This window comes from Centruroides sculpturatus, unplaced genomic scaffold (genome assembly GCF_000671375.1).
Source record: "Centruroides sculpturatus isolate CEXI.00-Female unplaced genomic scaffold, Cexi_2.0 scaffold1400, whole genome shotgun sequence".
NCBI classification, from domain to species: domain Eukaryota; kingdom Metazoa; phylum Arthropoda; class Arachnida; order Scorpiones; family Buthidae; genus Centruroides; species Centruroides sculpturatus.
Window position 1 is genome coordinate 1 of NW_019385563.1, and position 8,122 is coordinate 8,122.

At 34.9% G+C, this 8,122-nt stretch overlaps 1 long non-coding RNA gene across 1 annotated transcript; it reads right to left on the minus strand.

Moving 5' to 3' along the window:
• Window positions 1-5,944: 5,944 nt before the first annotated feature.
• Window positions 5,945-6,395, minus strand: LOC111640156. The gene is made up of 3 exons (XR_002759228.1): window positions 6,338-6,395; window positions 6,189-6,252; window positions 5,945-6,072 (listed from the first exon to the last, which is right to left on the minus strand). It is a non-coding gene; the product is annotated as an uncharacterized LOC111640156 (long non-coding RNA).
• Between the last annotated feature and the right edge of the window lie 1,727 nt (window positions 6,396-8,122).

Here is an 8,122-nt window from a genome sequence, read left to right on the forward strand (position 1 = left end):
GACCTTTACCGATTTTGACTCTTTAAATTTTGACCTTTAAAGGATTTTGACTATGTCATTTCAAATATACTCGAACTTGACTACCGGATTTTGTCTATCCACTAAATTTGATTCTCGAATTGTTTTCATTCTCGAATTTGGAGCATCCTGGTTCTGTCCATTACTTATTGTGTCTTGCGAACGGAAATTTGTTCTGAATTACGTCGAAATGAAAACATCTAGAAATTAATCTTCGCTATCTTCAATTCTGGAACCTTATCTAAATACAGTACATTAAATGTCTAATAAACTCAAGAAACGTTAATACAGTAAAGAAAAGACGGATGGAAGCAATATCTCNAACGGAAATTTGTTCTGAATTACGTCGAAATGAAAACATCTAGAAATTAATCTTCGCTATCTTCAATTCTGGAACCTTATCTAAATACAGTACATTAAATGTCTAATAAACTCAAGAAACGTTAATACAGTAAAGAAAAGACGGATGGAAGCAATATCTCTGGAATAATTAGCGTCTACCGAAATTGTCAAGACAAAGTTTGCTAAATATTCGGAAATTGTACGTGCAATTTTTTATCACGAAAATAAAAATTCAAATAAACGTTGCTAAGTACTATTTATCGTTTTAGGTTACGGATAGTGGATTTTTATGTTTAAAAGCGTGTGAAAGTGCGAAGGAATTGATTTACGAAAGGATTTCTTTAAAAGTAAACATAAAGCAGTTGAAGAAGGGCAATTTCAATTAATTCAAAACCCTTCAAGGAGATATTTTCTCGACTGCATCAGCTTTAAGAATTTAAGAACGTAGATCCAATCGAATTTTGTCATGTGATGTGAATCGGAAAAGAATCTTTCTGTTTGTAAACATCTTGTTGTCTAATAAATGCTTTTATTTGATTTTTCGTGTGTTGATTTTAAAATCACAAGAAATTGATAATGTTTTTGCTGTTGTAAAATTCAAATTAATCTTAATTACGATTTAAATCTGTTTTTTAAAGTAATCGGTGCCTTTCGTTTGACCACGCTTGCCCAACAAAAAGTTTCGTTTGCCCATGCTTGAAAAAGTTCCTTGAACTGAGTTTTATGTTCAGGTAGGCGGTGCCACTTAATTCATTCAGGTCCAGTCTTTTCAGGTTTTGAGGTGTTGCTGAGCTTGAGTTTAAAGTGAAAAACGATGAGGAGTGGGCGGTGCTGAGGTGCAATGTTGTCTGATGGTACTACTTTGGCATTAACCACGAATTTTAGGTCCTGTCTTCTAATGAGGCAGTAGTCTATTTGGGTCATCCGTTTACCACTGGCATAGGTCACTAGGTGGCTGAATCGCTTTTTGAAAAAAGTGTTGACGATGGCCAAGTCGAAAGCTTCAGCACACTCTAAGATCCTGTCACCCTCAGCATTCCGGTCCCCGAGTCCACTTCCACCATGCACTCGCTCGTAATTTTCTCTTGTTGCGCCGACATGGCCATTGAGGTCACCACCGATTATCAGGGATTCATCATTACCAACCAACCGGAGGTGTGCCTCAAGGCTTCTCCAAAATTCGTCCTTTTCATCTTTCAGGGCGCCTTGTTGTGGGGCATAGCAGGAAACGACTCGGATAGTTAGTTCGCCGGCTTCAATCTTCACAGACATTAGCCGGTCAGAAATGCGCTGGACATCAGTGATGTTATCACGGAACCGCTCACTAACTGCTATGCCAACGCCATTCCGGTATGAGTTTGTACCATTATANATTATAGTCGCAAACCCAGATGCATTGTAAATAATCCCATCATGCTTAACGATACACGTAAACAAGTGAATATGACCTACTTCCGCTCGCCTTTCGAGTTCGCTCGATGGGTCTAACTCGAGACTACCGATTATGTGAGTCACAGTAACACGAGTGAGTTCGATGACGTCAATTCGAGTACAACACGAAAAACTCGAGACTAAGGGCCCAGGGCGTCTTGTTGTGAGGCATAGCAGGAAACGACTCGGATAGTTAGTTCGCTAGTTTCAATCTTCACGGACATTAGCCGGTCAGAGATGCGCTGGACATCAGTGATGTTATCACGAAACCGCTCACTAACTGCTATGCCAACGCCATCCCGGTATCAGTTTGTACCATTATACAATAGTTTGAATCCATCACCAATTTCTCGAGCCTTTGAGCTCTTCCACTTTGTCTCCTGAATGCATGCAATGTCTATTCGCCGTATTTTGAGTGCAGCTGCCAACTTTCGGCTTCGAGTGGTGAGGGTGCCTATGTTGATGGTGGCTACTCGTAGGAGTTGGACTATCCTCTTTAGCCCGCCACGTCCAGGGGCGGGTAGCCCTTGCTGACTGTTCACACTGTTCGGGCGTAAACGATGTGCGTCGCCTACGGGGAACGCCCTAGCCGTATTCGTTAAATGTTGATTGGGCATTGCATGTTGATACGACTGAAAATACTCCAACCGGCGCGTCGCACCGCCTGACATTGGAGATCCTCATCGTTAGCTTCTTCCCGAAGGTCGATGTTCCCGGCCGGCATCGCGAGGAGGTGGTGATGGGATTCTGCCGGCCAGGCACAATATGCATTTATATTTAAAATAAAACAAGGGAAGTGGCGTTTCCACAGCTTCTATGGACAGCTTGCCACTGAGTGATTCCTAGTTATATATCATTTATAAGTTGCAGATCATATAAAAATCAGAGGAGTGACACAACCAAAACGCGCGGAAACGATTAGTAATTAATTAAGCTTTATTTAAAGTATAAAATTAAAAGAAAACATTTAAAATAAAAATAAAAGGAACGAAAGGACAGATATAATCCATTCGAACAATTCTGTGCATGTCTTAAATAATGGTTTAATTCTCTGGCATTATAGGCCACGACACATCATCGAAAAAATTGTGATTTTTTATTTTTTCTTCTGTAAGACGTTCCTCAGGATTCTGAAATGGTCAACAATAATAATAGTTAATTGTGAGCTCGGGCCTGACGAAAAAATTTATATAAACAAATTTTTCGAGAGAAAAATCATCCAAGACATGATTAAACCTGTTTCCCACGGACTTACACATTGAATGTGTCACCCTGAACCAACGAGTCAACATTTGACTATTGGTCCTAAAATACTAAAAATCTTAACCGAGACATGGGAAAAACCCAGGAGAAATCCCCTAATAAAAGGGAGGGGTGATGACAACCGGGAGCAGTCGTCTTCAATCTTTTCTAAAGTATGTGTGTGTTCCGACCCGCCGTTCCAGCCGTCGTCGCTCGCCGCCGCCCAAGAAGACAAAAAGGGATTACTCTCCGAACTGAGTTGCCGAACTTTCACACCTACGTCGCATCGATACATCTAGGACTTACGAGTATTTTAACGTATTTATCATCTCGCAATCTCACTGCGAGCTCTCTCTCTCTCGGTCAGGGTCGCGATAGGTTTATCCCTGTCTTTTTAGAAATCGTGCTAAGTATCTATAATAATTTTTTGTAGCCATTGTGTTAAGCTTCTGAAATGTAAATAATATCTACCAATAATCGGGTATTTTTTGTTAAATGTTAATCTATAGAGTGTACTTCTTCCGGTAGTCTCCTTTTGCGTCCATTGCGAATCCGGAACCTACAAGCGCGACAGCTTGCTCAACGAAATTTGCGACTAACTAGGTTTCTGTGTCTGTCCGAAAAGACACGGTGATGTCAGTCCTGACAAGACCCTGCGGTCACATAATTATACTTGTTGCAACTTCTCGATTCAATTACCATACTTTCGTCTTTGTAAACAATATCAGAGAAATTGCAACGAAATAAACAAGTAAGGTGTGATACGACGATAACTTTTTAAATTTCTTATCAATGATTAAAATGTAATTAACTCAGTGAAAACCGGAATTCAATGCGTGATTAACCTAATTAACTAATAGTGAAGTGATTCAGTTAAAAACTTAAAATTGCTTTAAAAATCATTTGTCTCATAAAACCAAACATTGCGGTTCACATTAATACATGTAAGATTGTATGGCTTAAGGTAATATAAAACGTGTAATATATCAAAATTAATCAACACGATCTAAACAATTTTTCTCTCGTGAAATGTATAGTAGACAAANCCGGTGAATCGGAAGTTTCTCCTTTTACGCAACAACAGCGCAACAGTTTACAAAATATATTTTTGAAAAAGTGTTTAAATCCTCCAATTTTTAAATCTCTCTTAGGTTTGTTCACCTCGAATGATGAATCTCCTTTGTAAAAAAAACAAAGAAACTCGAGTGTTACCGGTGAATCGGAAGTTTCTCCTTTTACGCAACAACAGCGCAACAGTTTACAAAATATATTTTTGAAAAAGTGTTTAAATCCTCCAATTTTTAAATCTCTCTTAGGTTTGTTCACCTCGAATGATGAATCTCCTTTGTAAAAAAAACAAAGAAACTCGAGTGTTACCGGTGAATCGGAAGTTTCTCCTTTTACGCAACAACAGCGCAACAGTTTACAAAATATATTTTTGAAAAAGTGTTTAAATCCTCCAATTTTTAAATCTCTCTTAGGTTTGTTCACCTCGAATGATGAATCTCCTTTGTAAAAAAAACAAAGAAACTCGAGTGTTACCGGTGAATCGGAAGTTTCTCCTTTTACGCAACAACAGCGCAACAGTTTACAAAATATATTTTTGAAAAAGTGTTTAAATCCTCCAATTTTTAAATCTCTCTTAGGTTTGTTCACCTCGAATGATGAATCTCCTTTGTAAAAAAAACAAAGAAACTCGAGTGTTACCGGTGAATCGGAAGTTTCTCCTTTTACGCAACAACAGCGCAACAGTTTACAAAATATATTTTTGAAAAAGTGTTTAAATCCTCCAATTTTTAAATCTCTCTTAGGTTTGTTCACCTCGAATGATGAATCTCCTTTGTAAAAAAAACAAAGAAACTCGAGTGTTACCGGTGAATCGGAAGTTTCTCCTTTTACGCAACAACAGCGCAACAGTTTACAAAATATATTTTTGAAAAAGTGTTTAAATCCTCCAATTTTTAAATCTCTCTTAGGTTTGTTCACCTCGAATGATGAATCTCCTTTGTAAAAAAAACAAAGAAACTCGAGTGTTACCGGTGAATCGGAAGTTTCTCCTTTTACGCAACAACAGCGCAACAGTTTACAAAATATATTTTTGAAAAAGTGTTTAAATCCTCCAATTTTTAAATCTCTCTTAGGTTTGTTCACCTCGAATGATGAATCTCCTTTGTAAAAAAAACAAAGAAACTCGAGTGTTACCGGTGAATCGGAAGTTTCTCCTTTTACGCAACAACAGCGCAACAGTTTACAAAATATATTTTTGAAAAAGTGTTTAAATCCTCCAATTTTTAAATCTCTCTTAGGTTTGTTCACCTCGAATGATGAATCTCCTTTGTAAAAAAAACAAAGAAACTCGAGTGTTACCGGTGAATCGGAAGTTTCTCCTTTTACGCAACAACAGCGCAACAGTTTACAAAATATATTTTTGAAAAAGTGTTTAAATCCTCCAATTTTTAAATCTCTCTTAGGTTTGTTCACCTCGAATGATGAATCTCCTTTGTAAAAAAAACAAAGAAACTCGAGTGTTACCGGTGAATCGGAAGTTTCTCCTTTTACGCAACAACAGCGCAACAGTTTACAAAATATATTTTTGAAAAAGTGTTTAAATCCTCCAATTTTTAAATCTCTCTTAGGTTTGTTCACCTCGAATGATGAATCTCCTTTGTAAAAAAAACAAAGAAACTCGAGTGTTACCGGTGAATCGGAAGTTTCTCCTTTTACGCAACAACAGCGCAACAGTTTACAAAATATATTTTTGAAAAAGTGTTTAAATCCTCCAATTTTTAAATCTCTCTTAGGTTTGTTCACCTCGAATGATGAATCTCCTTTGTAAAAAAAACAAAGAAACTCGAGTGTTACCGGTGAATCGGAAGTTTCTCCTTTTACGCAACAACAGCGCAACAGTTTACAAAATATATTTTTGAAAAAGTGTTTAAATCCTCCAATTTTTAAATCTCTCTTAGGTTTGTTCACCTCGAATGATGAATCTCCTTTGTAAGCGGAGAAACACTCATTGGCGGGCAAATCATAGAAATCCTACGAAAAGTCAAAATAATAATATTTATTACTCTTAATGTATATTTGAAAATGGAGTAAAGAGTTGTTAATTGACTTTTAATCAAGAAATTTATTAATGAAATTGAATAACTTACATTATTAATCCAATAATTCTGATTTTGCTGACCGTCCGGTTCAGCGCCATCACATCTATCATAACTAAATTGATGAAATTTTAAATAAATATCAAGGAAGTGTCATTCGTGAATATTGCTTTAATTTAATTGCAATTGATTAAATTTACCTTTCTTTCTTCATTTTCTCACTAGAAAATCGCAAACAAACACTTTCGAAAGAACGCTTCATTTCGCTTCAACAATTGAAACAATTGGAAATTGTTACATCGAGAACATTGTTGAAAAATGACATTAAAATTAATGTATGTAATGAACTAGTAAATGTATGGACATAGATAATGATATTAAAGTTTAAAGAAAAAATTCTTGTTAAATGGATACCCCAACAGGTTACTTACAAACTGGAAAGAAAAAATCAACAACGTAAATAATAAAAAGAATCCTGAAAAGAATGAAATAGATAATGGAAAGATTTCAAATGAAAATAAAGTGAAATATATTCCATTTCCTTATATTAAAGGTCTATATGAAAAAATTAATAAAGAAATAAGACATGCTAATGTAAAACTTGCCCCGAAATATAAAAATTTTTTTGCCAGACTAAATAATAATAATACAACTAGGTCAACAGGAAAACAACAAGTGAAAGATACAAAAAACGTAGTATACCAAATTCCATGTACAGATAAAATATGAAATAATATAGAATTGCAAAAGTTATTAGAAATGACGATAGCAAAATTTTAAAATGAAATCTGACAAATATAAGTACAATTTACTGTATAAAAAAAAGTATTTATTTCAAGTTATCATTATGAATAATCTTGTATTTAAATGAAAAAACAACAGTTTGAAATGCAGCGTTTAAATTAAATATTTAACATTTGTTTTCATAAGACTTAAGAATTGTGTCATTACCTAAAATGTTAGTTTTGAAAAAGATATGTAATTCAGATATTACATTAGATAATAAATTTACAGAGAGTTATCAAATTGGAAAAACACGTTTATAAATTTAACAAAATAAATATTTATTTCGGTGGAACCCCGTTTATCCTGCTCAAATAGGTCCGAGCTAATCTGGATGATTGAAAACCAGTAAATTTATTAACGACATAAATAACACAGTTAATATATGTTTAATTTTATTTATTGAATATTTTATATACTTTCACAACAATACTAACAGTACAAAGCAAAAGACATATCTATGTATTGATACAATATAAGTTAAATTTAAATTAGGATACTGTACATTTCAATCAATAAAGAAGTCTGAGTTTATTTTGTTTTAGCTTTGAGTGATACTGCCGTAAAAATAATGCGTCATCAAGTGATTCATATTTTACCTTCTTTATTGTTTCTTGAGTCTGCAGACTGTTTTTGGAAATCATTTTGCAACAAAAGTCTTTGATTTCTTTACAATTCTTCTTCCAATCTGACACAGTAGAAGTCCCAATGCAAAACTTTGCAGCAGTGTTCTTCAAGGGTTTAGCTTATCCATTCTACTGAGTAATTCTAATTTCTTCTTCATTGTTACAACCTTTCTTTCTGTTAGATGTCATTTTCTTGGTGTTTACTTCACAAGAGATCAAAGGTGACTGAAACTCAGTGAAACACTAGTAGCTGTAAGTGTTGAGTGAATAATAATTTGTGAGATAACAAACAATAAACTTATTAACATGTTGACTGTTATGAGAAGCACATTTTTATTCGGTAGGAAAGTAGCAACTTTTTTATAATTGAAAATCTTAAAAGATTCTACAAGATATTAAATAAACTCAAAGAAATCTCCCGTGGAATGCATAACAATGAACATCATGTGCCGATTCGTAGAAAACAAGTCTATTCTTGCAAGCAGGCAAGAATGTACTTAGTTCTCTGATGTTTATAGACTTTCCACATGCCTATATTTCATACTTCTGAAAGAGGAATTATATTTTGTAATTAGG